We start from the raw sequence: 19,400 nt of genomic DNA, 5'->3' as shown, positions 1-19,400 counted from the left end.
CATGGGCATTGTTCTGCTGGAATGCAGTAGTTTTAGTGTAGATCAAGCATTGCCCATAATCCTGTCTGTCTAGTCAGGAGAGCAAAGGCAACTAGAGCAGTCCTGTGTTTTAATCCTTATTGAGTTGCCCAAGTGGTCTAGGGGTTAATTAGGTACTGGGAGTTGCTACTCCTGAGTTCTGTTGCAATCTGGGAGTTAGTACCCCGATCACTGTTGCTGTATCCGGCACTGACTCACTGCGTGATCTTGGTCACTCACTAAACTTCTGAATGCTTCAAATTTACCCACCTCTATGAGGTACATAATCCCATCTACATCACAGGCATGACGAGATACATTTATAAAACACTTGGAGATCCTTGGATTAAAGGTGCAAAGAAATGAAATGGTGTTTAGGTTCTGCCAACCCCTATGAAAAGCAGCCAGCGGGGATGATGAGAGTCCTATGCGAGCAGAACTGTCTTTTCAATAGAACTAAGGTTAAGCCTAATATCCTTGATGAACAACAACAAAAAAAAGTGACGTCCTTTGTCATATATTCTATAGACCTTGCTGAAAATACCCCTATAATTCTGGCTCTCTAGAGAACAGGCCATTGATTGCTGAGCGACATCTAGCCAGCTGTACTTCAGCCATGTAATTTAAAATAATTACTAATTAAACAAAAATAAGAGTCTATAATAACAATAATCAACTCTGCATTGGTCATTACCCAAGTTACTGTTTGCTGGAGTGTTACCTAGGGAAAACAACTTAAAAGGGGCGGGAGGGGAAGAGAGAAATCTCTTAAACGGAAGGGGGTGGAGTGATTTCTGGAACTGCAGCTAGAGACTGACTTCTTGAGCATTAAGACTCTAGTAAGAAACAGAGGGGATCTCCAGGGTGCACTCGGCAACCACAGAGCTAATTTTGTATTCTATCGCTAACATCAACATTCTCTTCTTGTTTCAAGAAACGTGTCCATTAACACAGAGGGCAGGCTGCCGTTGAAAAGAGCAGGCCAAGGACAGCGTCACAGTTCTGTTCAGTAGGGCTAACATAGCCCACCTTGGAGTACTAGTTGAGAATTTGACTTGGTAAGAATAGTTCTTTGCCCCTTCTCCCCCCGTTCCCTGCTGATTTCAAGAGCAGAGCATTCTTGCAACCAATGGGAAGACTGTGTGGCTGGACAGTATGAATGTTTATGTATGCCTCTATAGACTGCCAGCTGTGTGTGTCGGTATGATGCAAGGTGGCATTTTTATCCAAAGGTTTCTAGTTTGAGGGGGAAAAAACACCATAGCATTAGAATTGATTTTGTGTTATTTGTACATGATGCTAAAATATAGGTGTGAAATAGACACCATTTAGATGTAATTTGTTACAGTTGAGTATCCACAAGAAAGGCTTACAAGTTAATTTCAGAAATATAGATATGTGAAGTATAAATGCTTCACTGCTGGGAATGGAACATAAAGAGTAAAGCTGAGAAGTCGCTCTCCTGTTAATAATCCAAGAACGTGGCTCATGTAGATTAAAAGAGTGCTACAGTCAAAAGGTTCTGGTGATTATTATTTTTATACACTTGGACTACTTGCTCAATTTCTTTTAAAGTTCAGCTGAATGTAAATGCATTTGGAAAATAATGGTCTGATTCTCCCCTCACTTATGCTAGTTTAAAGTGAATTCAGCTCCATTGACTTTCATGAAGTTACTCCAGGGTTATACCAGTGTGAGATCAAAATCAGATCCAAAGAATTTCACAAGAGTGGAATTACTAAGGGACTATTATACCCTGGCACACAGCATACAATAGTAACAAACTATTGTACCCTATTATAGATAGGGACCAGAACAGTGACCTTCAGAGCCAGATGCAGGTCATCTGTTCTTCTCCAGAGCTTCCATCACTGACTTTGGATCCTGCATTCCAGCATTGATTCCTTTTTACAGTGCAATAATTGAGGACTCTTCTGTCACCACTAAATTATTGGGTGGCTTGGATTAGCTTCTCCTTTCATTCCTTTGAATGGGAGGGTGCAAAACAGTTTTCTGTCCTGAGTTATTAATCAAAACTATAGACTGGCCAAGAGTGGAATGAAGGCATTTGTACATGTTATTAAAGTAAAACTGCATCAGCGTGAGCAGCTAATAGGCATCAAAATGAATCCACGTATCACCTATTGATTATCACCTGCAGAAGAAGGCAAACAGAAGCCCTTATTATATGCTGTCCATGTAAATGAAAACTTTAATTAGATGAAAACAGAATGGACTGTACCCAGCCATTAAAGGGTTGTTATTCCTAATTAGCTATTTTAGATATCTCCAGTTCTTAGGGTTTTTTTCCCCCCACTTTAAACATTCCCAAGTGTATTAAGATGAACACAGTAGTTAGTAAGTTTCCCCATGTATTTTACAAGCTCAAGGTTATGAGCTAGAACAGTACTGTCATGTCATAAATCAGGTATAATGAAACAGCTTGAGACTGAGCACAGGCGAGTCCTGCTTCCCTCATGCTGTGCGTATCCTAAAGCTCTTAAGGTAGAATCGGCAGTGAGACTACTTAAACCACTAAGGATAAAGGGCCCGATTCTACTGGCCCGGAGTAGAACTTTATTCCATGGGTGGTTGCAGTGGATACAAGGTACAGTGCACGCTGTGTAAGGGTGGCATAATCTATCCAACTACTTAGAGAGCCCCCTATTATTGTAGCATCTGAGAACCTCACGATCTGTAATGTATGTATCCTCACAAGACCCCTGTGAGGCAGGGCAGGGCATTTGTCATTGTACAGATGATGCCAATTTTTAAAAGGGACTCCAGAGGTGATCCTGGCAATTACAGGCTGGTAAGCCTGACTTCAGTACCAGGCAAACTGGTTGAAACTGTAAAGAACAAAATTTTCAGATACATAGATGAACACAATTTGTTGGGGAAGAGTCAACATGGTTTTTGTAAAGGAAAATCATGCCTCACCAATCTATTAGAATTCTTTGAGGGGGTCAACAAGCATGCGGAGAAGGGGGATCCAGTGGATATAGTGCTCTTAGATTTTCAGAAAGCCTTTGACAAGGTCCCTCACCAAAGGCTCTTAAGCAAAGTAAGCTGTCATGGGATAAGAGGGAAGGTGCTCTCATGGATTGGTAACTGGTTAAAAGATAGGAAACAAAGCGTAGAAATAAATGGTCAATTTTCAGAATGGAGAAAGGTAAATAGTGGTGTCCCTCAGAAGTCTGTACTGGGACCAGTCCTATTCCAGATCATTTATGAATATGTTGAAAAAGGGGTAAACAGTGAGGTGGCAAAATTTGCAGATGATACAAAACAACTCAAGATAGTTAACTCCCAAGCAGTCTGTGAAGAGCTACAAAAGGATCTCACAAAACTGAGCGACTGGGCAGCAAAATGGTAGATGAAATTCAAAGTTGATAAATGCAAAGTAATGCACATTGGAAAACATAATCCCAACTATACATATAAAATGATGGGGTCTAAATTAGCTGTTACCACTCAAGAAAGATCTTGGAGTCATTGTGGATAGTTCTCTGAAAACATCCACTCAATGTGCAGCGGCAGTCAAAAAAGTAAACAGAATGTTGGGCATCATTAAGAAAGAGATAAATGATGAGACAGAAAATATCATATTGCCTCTGTATAAATCCACAGTACACCTACATCTTGAATACTGCGTGCAGATGTGGTCACTCCATCTCAAAAAAGATATATTGGAATTGGAAAAGGGTCAGAAAAGGGCAACAAAAATGATTAGGGGTATGGAATGGCTGCCCTATGAGGAGAGAGTAATAAGGCTGGGACTTTTCATCTTGGAAAAGAGACGACTAAGGGGGGATATTATTGAGCTCTATAAAATCATGACTGGTGTGGAGAAAGTAAATAAGGCAGTGTTATTTACTCCTCATAACACAAGAACTAGGGGTCACCAAATGAAATTAATAGGCAGCAGGTTTAAAACAAACAAAAGGAAGTATTTTTTCACACAACGCAGTCAACCTGTGGAACTCTTTGCCGGCGGATGTTGTGAAGCAAGACTCTAGCAGGGTTCAAAAAAGAACCAGTAAGTCCATGGAGGGTAGGTCTATCAATGGCTATTAGCCAGGATGGGCAGGAATGGTGTCCCTTGCCTCTGTTTGCCAAAAGCTGGGAATGGGCGACAGCCTGGGGATGGATCACTTGATGATTCCCTGTTCTGTTCATTCCCTCTGGGGCTCCTGGCATTGGCCGCTGTTGGCAGACAGGATACTAGGCTAGATGGACCTTTGGTCTGACCCAGAATGGCCGTTCCTATGTTCTTATGACTGAGGCACAGGGAGAGGAAGTGACTTGCCCATGGTCACATAGGCGGTATGTGGTAGAGCAGGGATTGCGCCAGGGCATGCCAAGTCCTAGCCTTAACCCTTAACCACTGCACGATCCTTCATGCCTAGCTAAGCAGCTTGCAATTATAGGGGCTGGGCTCTGTCTCCATTTCTCATGGTGAGCGGCACTTTACTCAGAGAGCGGCTCTAGTGAGATGACTCACGTGAGTAGCAAGAGGTTCTCAGCCCAGCCCTAGTGCAGGAGCAGTGGTTATGTTGACCAACCCGAATTCTTTCTCATGAATAACTCAGTGCAAATTTTAATTCTCATGATCAGTCCCATGCAACTGTTCACGTGTGTCTGGAAATCAGAGGTGAGGCATTGTGGGGGATGGAGAAAATCTTCTCTTTAAGGAACTTTTTCACCTCTAGTTGGATATTAGTGCCCTACCAGATCCATCCCGGAGTTGAGACTTTCTTTACTACTGCTGAAAATTGATATATACATAGAGAGCCAGATTCTCACCTGGTGTAAGCTGACGTTGCGCCAACTGACATCAAAGAAGCCACATCAAAGATGTGGACACATTGGAGAAAGGTCTAGAAAACATGAGCTATGAGGAAAGATTGAAAAAATTGGATTTCTTTAGTTTGGAGAAGAGAAGCTCAGACAGGATATGATAACAGTTTTTAAGTACATAAAAGGTTGTTATGGTGAAAAATTGTTCTCATTAACCTCTGAGGGTAGGACATGAAGCTATGGGCTTAAATTGCAGCAAGGACAGTTTAGGTTGGACATTAGGGAAAACTTCCCAACTATCAGAGTAGTTAAGCACTGGAACAAATTGCCTAGGGAGGTTGTGAAATCTCTGTCATTGAAGGTTTTTAAGAGCAGGTTAGACAAACACCGGTCAGGAATAGTCTAGTTATCACATCATCCTGCCTGGAGTGCAGGGGACTAGACTAGATGACTGTGACAAAGTTCGTCCTCTGCCTCGGTGGGTCCTGCGCTTTCTGGCGGATTTGCTCGCCTCAGAGGTTCACAGCAGCCCTCAGTTTGGCTGCTTTTGCTAGTGGCTCAAACCTGCTGTTCACTCAGCTAACCTCATCACGGGCCAGCATGGGGGAAACGGAGAACAATCTCTGCAGTCTCTGTTGTCCCATATAGTGGGTTGGGGACAGGCCAGATCCCTTTCCAAACTAAACCTTCCCCAGTGGTGTGTCTCACAGACCAGGTCAATTCCTCCTGTGTCAGATAGAGAGTTTGGGGGAACCCAGGCCCACCCTCAACACCGGGTTCCAGCCCAGGGCCCTGTGGATAGCAGCTGTCTACAACATCTCCTGTATCACCTGTGTGACAGCTACAACTCCCTGGGCTACTTCCCTATGGCCTCCGCCCAGCACCTTCTTTATCCTCACCGCAGGACCTTCCTCCTGAAGCCTGCTAATGCTTGTACTCCTCAGTCTTCCAGCAGCACGTCTTATTACTCCTTGCGCACCTCTCCATAACTGAAGGGAGGTCTTTCTTTTTAACCAGGTGACCTGATTAGCCTACCTGTCTTAACTGGTTCTAGTAGCTTCCTAATTGGCTTCAGGTGTCCTAATTAGCCTGCTTGCCTTAATTGGTTCTAGCAGGTTTCTTATTGTTCTGGAATAGTCCCTGTTATCTTACCCAGGGAAAAGGGACCTGCTTAATCTGGGGCTAATGTATCTATCTTCCACTAGTCTCCTGTAGCCATCTGCTCTGACCCTGTCACAATGACCTATTGAGGTCCCTTCCAGTCCTACACTTCTATGATTCCCATGGAAGAAGCAGTAGAATTGAAGAATTCCTATTTCTTAGGAATAGTAGGATTGCTCAAGAACAGACCTAGAATGTGCTATGCTGTGCGCTAGAACATGGATCTGCTCCTGTTTATACCATTTTGGACAGCTCCAAAAGTGGGAAAGGGTTTGCTTGCCAGGTCTATTGCAGATACAGCTAAAAACTCATGAGAATAGATGATCATAGATCCACAGATTTCAAGGCCAGAAGGAACCATTAGATCATCTAATTTGACTTCCTGCATAATACATACAGCTCATAGAATTTCACCCAGTTACCCCTACCCTGAGCTTAAGGACCTACTTTTGACTACAGCAAATCCTTTCAGAAAGGCATCCAGGCTTGATGTGAAGACTTAAAGAGTTGGAGAATCTCCCACTTCCCTTGGTCATTTGTTCCAATGATTAATCAACCTCACTGTTTAAAAAAAGTGCCTTCTTTCTAGTTTTAATTTCTCTGGCTTTAACTTTAAGCCATTGGTTCTTGTTATGCTTTTCTACTCAACATCCCTGTGGTGGGAAGAACATTAATTTCAAAAAGGGGAAACTATAAAAAATGAGGGGGTTAGTTAGAAAAAAAAAAAAAAAAGGAGTGAAGAAAAAAAAATCCAAAGTGTCTTTTTTTTTTTTTTTAAAGATAATAGAGAGCCCAATGTATACCCAAAAAAAAAAAAAAAAAAAAAAAAAAAAAAAAAAAAAGAAAAAAAACACCGTGGCTTAAAATGAAAAAAAAGAGAAGAAAGAAGAAAAGAAAAAAAAAAAAAAAAAAAAAAGTGTCAAACAAATAGAAAAAGGAAGACTGCAACACAAAACTTAAGTGCAAGAGTGTAATAAGAAAAGAGAGAGGAGAGTTTGAAGAACGCACAAAAAAAAAAAAAAAAATAAAAAAATGTTTTTTTTTTATCATCAAAAAAAAAGCCTGCTACACAACACCAAAATCAAAAGTGGAAAAAAAAAAAAAAAGAAAGAAAGGCGAAGAAAACTAAAGTCATTCTTAAATTAAATGGAGCTTTCTTTGGAGTCTTTCTTCACTGAGGGGAGCTGGAGAGGATCCTGAACCTGAGCTGGCAACACTGAGCTGAACTGTCACAGATTGAAGTCACTAAGTGAGTCACTGGGAGAGTTTGATGAACTAATTGAAAAACTCAACATTAAAAACAGAACACAAGATGGCATTCACAACCTAGAACTAAAAAAGACTAACTGAACTGGTAAAAACTATTAAAAAAAAGTCCTTTAAATCCTAATAATCGCTATGTATGACCAAGACTAATTTAAAAAAAATGTAAAAGGCATATTTAAAAAGGGGGTCCGGGTGTTCCAGCATGATCCCGGCAGTAAGAGCAGTACGTAAATAAAAAAATTGAAACAATAACAAAAATAAAAAAAAAAAGAAACACAAATAAAAAAAACATAAAAGCTTAAAGTCAAAATGGTTTCTTAAAAGGAAATCGTGTTCTGTAAATTTAAAATCTTCTTTGAAGGGACATGTCAACATGTGGACATGTGGAAAGGATGGGACAAGTGTATAGTGTAAACCAGAAAGCCTTGTCAAGGTCAAAGCCTTTGAGGCTCTTATTCAAGGAAAGGTCATGGGAAAAAGGAGAGGAAAGGTCATGGATGGGAAGGAAAAGAAAAGGAGACAGGAATTAAGGGTAGAATGGGAAATAGAGGAGGAAGAAATAGGGGTAGTGGTAGGTGTTAGGTCACTCTGGGTCCCTATTCCAATCTTATTCAATTTATTCATAAATGATCTGGAGAAAGGGAAGAGAGAAAAAAAGCAAAGAAAATAGATAACTTGAAACTAAAAAGAAAAAGAAGAAAGAAGAGAAAAAAAAAAGAAAAAAAAGGGAAAAAAAAAAAAACAAAAAATAAAAAAAAAAAAAAAAAAAAATGAAAATAAAAAAAAAAAAAGCAAAAAAAAAAATAAATGTAAACTAAAAAGACAAAATGGGCCAATTAAAAGCTACAAAGATGTAAAAAGAGTTTGGAAAAATATAAAGGAGTTATCTAAAGATGTGGAAAATCAGAGTGAGGTTAACAAAAAAAAAAAATGCAAGGAGGAATCAAAAAAAAGGTAAAAAATATAGAATAGATAGAGAATATAATAGGATTAATATAATAAATAAATATATATAATAATACGTGTACCAGTAAAGTCCCCAGATAAAAAAAAAAACTCTCAAAAAAAAAAGATAAAAAAGCAAAAGAAAAGGTAGGGAAAAAGAAAGGGTAAAAGAGAGAGAAATGGAAAGATTAGTTTGGAAAAGAGAAGACTAAGGGGGATGATATAGAGTATATAAAAAAATGAGTGATGTTGAGAAGAAGATAAGGAAAAAAGTTTACTTCTTTCCATAATACAAGAAACTAGGGTCCAAATGAAAAATGAAATATAGGCAGGTTTTAAAAAAAAAAAAAAAAATCTCTTTCTCTTGCAGCAGTCAGTCAACTTGTGAACTCCTTACCTGAGGAGGGAGGCTAGGGACTATAACAATAAATAAAAAAAACTGGATAAATTAATGGTGGCTAAGTCCATAAATAAAATGGCTATAGATATAATGGGGGATAATCCCCTGCCTCTGTCCCTGGATGGAGATGGATGAGGATGGAGATGAGAGAGAGAGAGATCCTGTCTGGTTCCTGTTACCTCTCTGGGGCACTGGGCAGGGGCACTGGCAGACAGACACTGGGCTAGGTAGAGATGGACCTTCTTATGTTCTTATGTTAGGTTAAAGAGCCCGTTTGGGCCTCATATTTTCTCCCTGTGAAAGTACTAATACACAACGGATCTGCTCTAGTTTGAGCAGGCTAACCATCTGCCCTTCTGTTATAGCTATTATAGAACTATACTATCCATACTGTATTCTACCTGTGGCTAGTCTGCAGCCTGGATAGAAACATTTCTCTGTCTACATGGCTCAGGAAAGCCATGTCAGTACACTGCTAGTAACAACCATGTTTAAACACATCTGTGCTAACAGCTTCCTCCTTAGTATAGACGGGGCCTTAGGCAAATGTGCAGTTTGACTACAGAAATGTGGACTCCTTCTTGAATACTTTTCCTATTTTGACTGAAACTTACTTGCCAAAATAAAGACCATTCTACCCTATGCAAAACATTTGGGATTGCAGCATTCTTAGAGGGGAAGTGTTTGCCAAAGATAATTTCTAAAGGCAATGAAGTTTGGGAGTAGGACTAGTGAAAATGACCGAGCTCAACCCAGCTCAGACTTGGGTGAGTGTGCTAAGGGAAAGTATCTGGCACGGCTGCCCTCATCTGAGCTGCATCTGAGTTGCTGACTGAGTCAATACCAGGCTGAACTCCTGGTTTACATAGCCGCAGTTGTCTGCTTTTGTCTTCAGAGTGTTACATTTAAAATTGGGGATTCTCCACCTGTGCCCATCAGTTCTTAGATGTCTATGTTATTTGCTTGTATTTTGCTAGTTTCGTGGAGGATATCTGTGTTATTTTGGGCCCGTGCTTGCTGCTTTTGCAGGGATGGATGGTTTTGAACCAATTATTTAGCTTGTCTTTTTCCATCTGTTCTTATGCTGGATATTTGTTTCTTTGGGGGCCTTTTGTGTCTGTGTTGGGAATGCATTTCTTTTTGCAATGTTAAGAGAGATTTAGATTTTAATGGGTATTTGTTTTATCTATCACATTCTGGATTTATTCATTTGATAGTCTTAATCTCTCAGGAATGCATGCAATCTTTCTAGGTCCTGATCTAGCATGCAGGGATTTTATTCATTTAGCAGTTGGGCTTTTCAATCAGATAGTGATTAGGAGTTGATCCTGAGCGATGCTGACTGTGTTCGACTCCATAAGGAGTTGGAGGCGCTCAGCAATTTGCGGAAGGCACCCAGCAACCTTGCAGTTTTGGGCCCTAAAAAGATTTGTCTGTGTACAAATCATCTGCATAAGTTAGTATGCAATACACATCTTTCCAAGCTAGGTCAGAGCCTTCATCAAATATTACTGAAGGAGATTTCCCTCTGGTAAATTGGATTGATCCATAAGTGAGGGATTGAAAACAAAGAAACAAACAAAAATGTCCCCTTGAGCTGGATTAACCCCTTTTGGGGGCTCTGATTTGAGGCTTGTTTGAGCTTTATATCTATCCCCAGCCCTCTGGGGATCTAAGGAAAGACAGCTTGTTTGGCAGGAAGTCCTCAAATGGGAGCTGGTTGGAAACAGGATTTTTTTCCTGTGGAAATTTTTAGACCAGAGCAAAATAAAAGAAGTTTTCATGTCAATTTTCAGCTTCAGTTCTGACTTTGTCAGGACAAACTGATAGCTGTTGTCCTTGCAACTTACGTCTGCAGCTCATACACATCTCTCAATTTCTGCTTAGTTTTCTAGCAGTTTAAATCCTTTTGTCTGAGGCAGCACTATAAACATCTGAATTTTTTTTAAAAAGTAGACCTGCATATGAAATCTGGTTCAGATATTACATCTATACCTTCAAGGTGAAATGCAGCAGCATCCCACAATTGGTAGTTCCTTTGGCACAGCTACTGTTTTGGCGGACTAGCATAATCCATAGCATTGACAGCATAAACATTTTGAGGCAGCTTTGCCAAGTTTTGCAGGCAGCTACTTATTTACTAATGGTCTCCATCTCAGGCCTCTCCTCTGCCTTCCTCAGCTCTAGAGAGGAAAATGTTTCCATTTTGTCTGGTCTTCTTGGACAGTGGACTAGATGGATTCTGGCACATTCCAGGAAGGGGTAAGTTTAGAGCAGCTGCATAGTGTGTGTAAGGAGCAGAGTGGGAATGCACTTGCTTACAGGTATATGTATATTCTTGATTTAGTGACTAGACATTTAGCTGCAATTTTCTAAATAGGGGCAGCATGGCTAAAACCCCAAGAACTAACCAGAGACTTTCTTTTTTCATCCAAATCCATAGAGGGCATGCATGTATCTATTTGGCGCATCCTGGAGGCTACAGGTAGGTGTGTAGTGCTGCCAGGGGCGGCTCTAGACATTTTGCCGCCCCAAGCACGGAGGGTCCACTGGTCCCGGGACCAGCTGACCCTCGGCAGGCAAGCCGCCGAAGGCAGCCTGCCTGCCGCCCTCCCAGCGCCGGCAGAGCGCCCCCCGCGGCTTGCCGCCCTAGGCACACGCTTGGAGCGCTGGTGCCTGGAGCCGCCCCTGAGTGCTGCTTAGCTTAGAGGAAAGCACACGGCTTTTGAATGGGAGCCCTTCCAGAAATACTTCCTGGCTTTTTTAGCAGAGTCCTCTGAAATTTTCCTTCTTAAACAATGACGGCAGCTCTTTATTGAGAGGCCTTTGAAACCATGACACCACACAGACATAATTCTCTAGACTCCATGTGACTTGACTCAGATAATCCATTCTCCCTTCGCTTGGTAAGGAAAGGGGTATAGCTTCCTAACTGATGACTATCCTGCAGCTCTGCAGTGCTGTCAGCGACCGAATCCGATCTAGTACTTTCACCCAGTGACAGTGATGAAGTGGTTGTTAAATGCAATAGAAATCATTCAGGCCCCTTTTCATTAAAAGCTTCATTCTTATCTCTGGCTCTCAACATTCCTAGGAACAGAGGTGGCTAGAATTACACAACTAGTGAGAAAATCCTACATTATCAATAATTTTCCCTACACACACATACACTTTAAGCAGCAGATTGACACATCATCTGGTAAATCTTAATCTTGAAAGCCTGCAGCCCCTCTCTCCAGCTCGGTGACTGGGCCTTTGAGCGATGATCGAAGTGGACTAAATTGTGTATAATTTTCATCTTTTGGGTATTCATCATGGAGCAAAGCACCGGGGGTTTGAGCAATAATCATTCCATTTCACAGAGCGCATGCCGGAGAAAGAGAGAGTGGGAAAATGTCAGAGCCCCTTCCATTATCCAGTTCTTTTGAATCTGAACATAAAGTATTAATTTAAATCAACTGAAACACATTAAAAACTTGATGTTCTCTCTTTGCCCCAGAAGTACGCTACTGATAAGAAATGAATTAAAAATGCAAGGTTTTCAAATAGCGGAAATGCTCTGTATTTCAAATGAAGCTGGTCTTTTTATGTGTGGACTACAAAAAATTAAATGCACATAAAAATGATTACTGTAAAGGGTGGAAACATCAAAGTTTGGCATCAAAGTTAATTGAAAGCGCCTGGAATTCTGTTTATTTGATCTGTGTATAAATAAACTTTAAAGAAAGCAGGGACCCCTTTGCACAGTTAATGCTGGGTAGCAAGTCCACACACACCCCCAGCACCCCCAAGAGAACTCCTAAATTAGGCTGGATCATCCAAATAAACTCATTAGTTGGCAACTAAAAACAGAGACTTAAAATGGAAATGCTTTGGTAACCGTAGCTATAGTTGTCGCTACCTCTCCAGCTAGATTGCAAATGGATGATTGTTTGGAATAGCTCAGGGGTCGGCAACCTTTCAGAAGTGCTGTGCCGAGTCTTCATTCATTCACTCTGATTTAAGGTTTCACGCACCAGTCATACATTTTAACATTTTTAGAAGGTCTCTTTCTATAAGTCTATAATATATAACTAAACTATTGTTGTATGTAAAGTAAATAAGGTTTTTAAAATGTTTAAAAAGATTCATTTAAAACTAAATTAAAATGCAGAGCCCTTCAGACCGGTGGCCAGGACCCGGGCAGTGTGAGTGCCACTGAAAATCAGCCCATGTGCCGCCTTCGGCACCCGTGCCATAGGTTGCCTACCCCTGGAATAGCATTTAGGAAGGGAATGCTGTGCTCTTCTGTCTTATTCTCACAGTGCAGAGAGAGTGCTCTTGCTGCTGCTGCTCCATCATGGTCTTTGTTTCATTGCACTGGAGTTAAACATTCTGTCTCTCGGGGGGACGGGGAGCCTGGGAGAAAGCACATCAGAACTATGCAGAGCAAGGCAATGCCTGTGGCGACAGCTACTTCAAGGCTTCTTCTGGGAGTTCTGGATGAGCTCGCCTCAGGGCAATCAGTGGGGGAAGAGTTCTTTGAAAATTCAGCCTCAACCTCAGTGTGCGTACTTGGGATTTACACAGGGCTCTGTTTTTTCCGGCTGAGAAAGCAGAAAATGCTGCCTTCTCCTGTCCTCTCCCATCAAACAGTTCCCAGGGTCATTATGCCTGGAAAATAGTTAACTTAATTTTTGTGTGTTTTTTTGTTATCATCATGCTTCCTCAGCAAAACACTGTAAGGCAGGATATAAAGATACTAGATCACTTCTGGTTTCCCATTTTCTTCCAGTGAATAGGGGTGGAGGGAGGGATGCACGTAATCCAAACTGCTGGCCTTTTAGTTAGACAAACAACAATAAGGAAAACACCCGCACCGGGAATGGAAACAAGCCGTCTCCTCAGCCAAGCTCCTGGATTTGGCTCTGGGGAATTGGTCAGGTTAGAAGAAATCTGCCCCTGTATTCAGATTTAGAACCAAACTCAACCTTTTCCAGGAATTGGAACTGTTTACACAAATGTTTGTATTGTTTCATTTTCTTGCTTCGCTCTTCCAGCTAGAACTGGAACCCTCAATGCCGCAAGGTGGAGCAGCGGCAGAACAGAAAACCTCAGGAAGAAGTTTGTCTTTGGGGGATCACCAGTGCAGGTTTGCTGACTCGTGTGTTTTCCTAGAGTGTGTGGTAACCTCTAGTTAGCATCTGATTAAAAGAGGTAATGTGGGCTAGTGGACTGGGCACTAGATTGGGAGTCTGGAGACCTGACTTCCATTCCTAGCTCTGCCACTAAATGGCTGGTGTCTTTGGGCAAGTCACTTCATTTCTGGGTGCCTATGTTCCCCCTCCCTCCTTCCGTCTGTCTTGTCCATTTAGATTGTTGGCTCCTGGTGGCCATGTGTTACCCTTACCATGTGTTTGTACAGCACCACACAATGGGGCCCTGATCTCAGCTAGGAACTCCAAACACCTGTTGTAATATGGATCATAATCATTATTAATACTCGGGGTTAAAGTTCATGAAACACCCATTGACATCACTGGGAGCTTTGCCTGAGTAAGGACTGGGTAATAAGAGAGGGCCAAATTTGGCTTGGCTTGCAAGGCTGAGCACGGGGCTGTTAGGCCAGATCGCAGGTAGGAGCATCGTGGGGGGAGAAGCACCCAAGGGTCTGCTACATATCCACCTTGTGCAAGTGGGCAAGAACGGGTATGATAAGGCGGGGAGTGGTCTCCACCCTGCCAATATACCAGCTAGCATAGTAATGCTGGGGGTCTGCACTGCACCGCACCAGGCCTGCAGGATGCTTCCTCCATGGAGTAGGGAAAAACCAGAAGGCCGGTTGTTCTTCCCAGAGCCGCAGGCTGCTTCCTGAGGTGCTTGTGGGGCAGTCTGACAATCGGCTGTGCCTTGCTTGGGGCTCATGGCAAAGCAACAGCTGAGCTCTGAGCAGAGTAAGGAACTCTGGGTTTGGTCCAGGCTGAAGGGCAGTGACATTGCCAAGAGTCTGCTGGGGTATCAGGATGAGATCACCGGAGGATTTTCCTCTGGAGATTTAAACCAGGATTTAAAAGTGAGCCCTTTGTGGTAGAAAGGTAATGTGCATCTGAACCCCCACATATGTATTAAAATGACTGGATTTTTTTTTATTTTTTGTACCAGCTCCCACATTCTCTGCTGTTTCCATTGTGACAGACCCAGGCCAGTGGGGTACAGGAGTCTGGTAGAGGGCAAATATACTGGTCACTGGCTGAGTAGTTTTCTGTTCCCTGAGTGACCAGAGCAGGGGCTGCACTAGAGTAATCAGGAACCTGCTAGAACCAATTAAGACAGACAGGCTGATTAGATCACCTGCAGCCAATCAAGGCAGCTAATCAGGGCACCTGGGTTTAAAAAGGAGCTCACTCCAGTCAGGCGGGGGGGAGCCAGAGGAGAGGAAGTGTGTGTGAGGAGCTGGGAGCAAGAGGCACAAGGAGCTGAGAGGGAGAGGCTGTGCTGCTGGAAGACTGAGGAGTACAAGCGTTATCAGACACCAGGAGGAAGGTCCTGTGGTGAGGATAAAGAAGGTGTTGGGAGGAGGCCATGGGGAAGTAGCCCAGGGAGGTGTAGCTGTCATGCAGCTGTTACAGGAGGCACTACAGACAGCTGCAATCCACAGGGCCCTGGGCTGGAACCCGGAGTAGAGGGCGGGCCTGGGTTCCCCCCAAACCTCCCAACTCCTGATCAGACACAGGAGGAGTTGATCCAGACTGTGGGGAAGATCACTGAGGTGAGCAAATCTGCCACTAAGCGCAGGACCCACCAAGGTAGAGGAGGAACTTTGTCACAACATGTAGTGCTAAATTGAACCCCATGTGGGATTGCAAAGCATCCTGAGAAATGAAAGGGGCTATAGAAATGGAAGACATTGTGACTCCGTATTGTAAATAAAATCTATTTCAGGGAGCCCGGCGTTCAGTTACAGTCTATCTGCAGAACAAGTCATCTTTCAGGTCTGAAATTAACTTGGAAATTCACATGTTTGTGCTTCACGGACAACAGGTGTATGCAGGAAGGCTGGATGTTGTCATCTACATCTCGAACATGTCCTTGGTCATCCTGAAAGAGAGAGAGATGCTATAGATGTGGAATCAATCTCTTTTCCCTGCGAGTTTAACAGACTTTTGGAACAATCTCATTTCAATGCCCCTTCTTTCTATAATGGAGTCCAGGCTGAGCTGGTTGCTCTGTAAAAGCTTTTTCAACATATGAATTAAGGATTTATCTCAACTGAATATTCAGTCCAATTAAAACCAGTGTCTTCTGCTAAAGCAAGTGCAAAGGGAGCATTGGTGAATGATTTCATGAAAATCAGACAAACACTAAAAGCGAGAGGAGGACACTGTATTATTCATGCATATTCTTAGAGGTAATGATTGTACTTCCCCCTCCTAAAAAGCCTCTGCTCTTAGAGGAAACGATTCTAAATACTTGTTTATCAGACTTGCCATAACTGGAGTCCAGCATGAATTATTAAAATATATTTGAAGTGCAGGGGGTTTGGTTGGTTTATTTTTCTTTTGACAGCTGTCTGTGAGAAATAAAATTAAAAGGAGACAATTCAGCAAAGATGGTGATGCAGCGACTGGAGGAAAAGAGCTGGACTCTGGATCAAAGGTTGCGAATGCTGATGAAGACGATGAGCTACATAATTACGAGACCTGTTGCTTGCATGGGTGGGAACTCTGGGAAGGAAGGTGTAGCGGTGGGAGGGGATAAGAGTAAGGGAGGGTTGTAGGAAGTGACCACAATGGAGGGAGGGTGAGTGATATGGGGTGGGGGCTGTGGTAGTGGTGGGGGAGTTACGTCTTTCTCTATTTATAGCACCCATCATCATATTTCTAAGTGCTAGATAACAACAGCGATGTGTGCCTGGGATTTCAGGGTGCACTAGGAATGGGCCATTGGGGAGGGGGAAATCCGGAGCAGTGAAACCAGATTCAGCCCTGTACGCGGATAATAGTCTAACAAAATAAAAAGATGACAGGAAACGAGATGAGGCCCACGTGACACTTTGACATGTGTTGGCTGCAGTGTAATAAACGTGAGATTCTTTTGATTTGTCTCATGATTTTCATGATTTCAATCTTTTCTCAACCCAAGAGGGTTTGATAATTACCTTTCACAAAAACAAACAGCACGCTGAGCTTCTACTGTCATCACCTGACTCTGGCGTCTGGGGTGAAAAAAAAGTCACCAAAATATTTCAAGTCTTGCAATAAAACCAGGTTTCTCCAGCATGAATTTCTCTCAAGGATTGCTGGGTTCAGAAATAGGACAGATGAGGCCGAGAGATACCATGGAGATTCCTTGACTTCAGCCTGACCTTCTCTTTCATTAAGTCCATGAATTCAGGGGAAGACCCTGAACCAGCAAAACCAAAAAGTCAGCACCTGTGGTGCCGCATATGTACTCCTGCATGCTCATAATGTACCTGAGATCACGCAGGCATGCGTGCTACCTTGACCCAAGTCCACACAAGTAGCACTGCTTTCATCGAAGTCCCCTGGTAGAAAAATATGTCTGTGTATTACTGTGCTCAGATGAGCACTTAGAAACTTGAAATGGGCTTCTGTTTCCTTCCCCACTTTCACCTCCTCAACATTTATAATTTAATCCTTTTCAAAAAGAAGTAAGAATTTGTCTTCTCCAAAGCAAAGGACAAAATGACTCTTCATTAATTGTTCTTTCTCAGTGGCTTGCCTTGTAGGCCATATAATGGCATGAGGCTTTTAGTGCCATGGGCCAAAAACAACCAAATACAGAAACATCATTGTACTGACTGGTACAATTCCCTGACCAAAAAATCGTGAAAAAGGGGAATGTTTCTGTCTATTTTTATCTGCTCTGAAGTCATTAACAGACGCACTGGGAATTCTACAAAGCAACAGCTCAGAAAACAAACAGAATTGCTCAGTGCTGAATATGATTCTTACAACATCTATGCTTTTAAAGCGATGTACAGCTGGAATAATTCAGTCTGGGTTTTTCTCTTTCCCCTCTTGGCTCTCATTTTGGAATATGGTCAGGTCCTGAGAGTTTGGGTTTTGCATAATTGAAGCACCAGAACATATTAAATTGAAGGCTAATGGTGATGGGTTTTTTTTTCTTCCAGTCTGAGTTATCAATTATGCATTAGCAGGCAATGAACGATCAAAGGGATTCTGTTTTCTCAATTGAATTTGAGGATTTTGGAATTGGAACGAATGAAATGTAGCTAATGAGTCATTTCAGGAGGGAAGAGACAGGATCCTGGTGCCTTCGGCATACAGCACTGGGCTTGACTGCTTTGCAGAATGTTTTAGAATGTCTGCATGATGTGCGCATGTGTCCCCCTCCCACTCTGAGAGGGGCAAATGAGGGTGGGGAATGGGGAAACTTGTCCAAAGAATCCTCTGCCCAGCAGTCCTCCCGACATCTTGAAATAATAAGTCAAGCAACTGGAGCTGGCCCCTGCTTCTTAGTACTAAGTTAATAACAATTACAATGACCAGAAAAAACACAAGACTCTGACATGGGATTTTGCTGCTAGGAAGCACTTCACCTGAACGGGACAGAGTCTATGGCATTTTTTGTTGAGCGCATATTGTCACAGGATAGTTGCCTGGCACTGTTTTGTTATGTGATTGACATGGCGAGCTCCAGTTTCAAGCGAGGCAGCCCGCATTTCGGCACAAAGTCCCACAGGTTAATGCTCAGAGCAGCAATTAGAAACTTGAAAGGGGCATTTGGGCATCTCATTTCCAATCTACGGCCTCCGCTCCCCAAGGTACTTCATCAGGTTCCTAACTACAAGCACATGGGGAGTGCGACTGGCTTCAGTGCACTGCTCCCAGGCTTCAAGTTAGGCATGGGCGTAAGTGCCCAAATGCACAACTGGGCACCCAAATGAAGGCACCCAAATTTGCAGATTGTATCCTTTGAGACAGATCCCTGACTAGAGTGTGGCGGATGTGGGGTGGCTATGTCAGAATTTTATAAATACTATATATGACGTTGTTACTCAGAGAGACAGTGTAACTATATTCAGGTAAGTGGAATATTCTACACCTATCTTGCTTTAATTCAATCCGGGCTGTCTCCAAGAAGAAGACAAGAGCTCCTAGGGAAGAACATCCCAGCATACTCTTGAAAGACATCAGGGAAAGCTATTAGCCTCAAGGATCCTGCATCCTGTCTCCAATGAAGTTGCAAGCCTTGTTGTGCCAGTGCTGGAATTTTGCCATTCAAAGGTAAATAGCTAAAATGTGACTTGGACTTTATGAATGGGGATGGTCAAAAGACTGAGCGGGACTTAAAAACACATTCCCTGAAGCAGCAGGAACTGGTCTGTGAGTTAAGGGAGCAGCTTATGCCAGTCAGACCCCAGAGGCCTTGGGGTGTTAGTCGGAAGTCTGGGCCTAACAGAATCCCCTTATGGAAGATGGATAGACACCCGGTAAGCTAGACATGCGGACAGACGGTTTATTGATTTCAGACCTTTTCTCGTAAATGTTTCAGTTCTAAATAAACAATCTTTGCTTCAGAAGATGTCTGGTGACTGAGTACCACTGGTCAGAGCTCCCAGAAGGAAGAGAACTCCAGGTACTGCGGACCTGCTGAGGTAATCACGGTTAGTTCTGGGGGACTGCGGCGCAGGGCCCGGTCGGTGGGAGATTTGCATGATTCCACTCTGAGGAAGTGACAGCTTGAGACTTGAGAGGGGTGCACTCGACTGAGACCAGGTGGGATCAGACATGCAGTTAGCCCCATAACCGTGACATTGAATAATTAAGTTCCCCTTAAAATGCTT

General features: G+C 42.7%; 1 long non-coding RNA gene across 1 annotated transcript; it reads left to right on the top strand.

The window, feature by feature from the left end:
• Nucleotides 1-370: 370 nt before the first annotated feature.
• On the top strand, nt 371-15,879 carry LOC120370320. Its single transcript, XR_005583702.1, has 4 exons — nt 371-479; nt 953-1,076; nt 13,630-13,721; nt 15,611-15,879. It is a non-coding gene; the product is annotated as an uncharacterized LOC120370320 (long non-coding RNA).
• The last annotated feature ends 3,521 nt before the right edge of the window (nt 15,880-19,400 follow it).

This window comes from Mauremys reevesii, linkage group 8, assembly GCF_016161935.1.
Source record: "Mauremys reevesii isolate NIE-2019 linkage group 8, ASM1616193v1, whole genome shotgun sequence".
Classification (NCBI taxonomy): Eukaryota; Metazoa; Chordata; order Testudines; family Geoemydidae; genus Mauremys; species Mauremys reevesii.
This window is presented reverse-complemented; position numbering and strand designations above follow the sequence as displayed.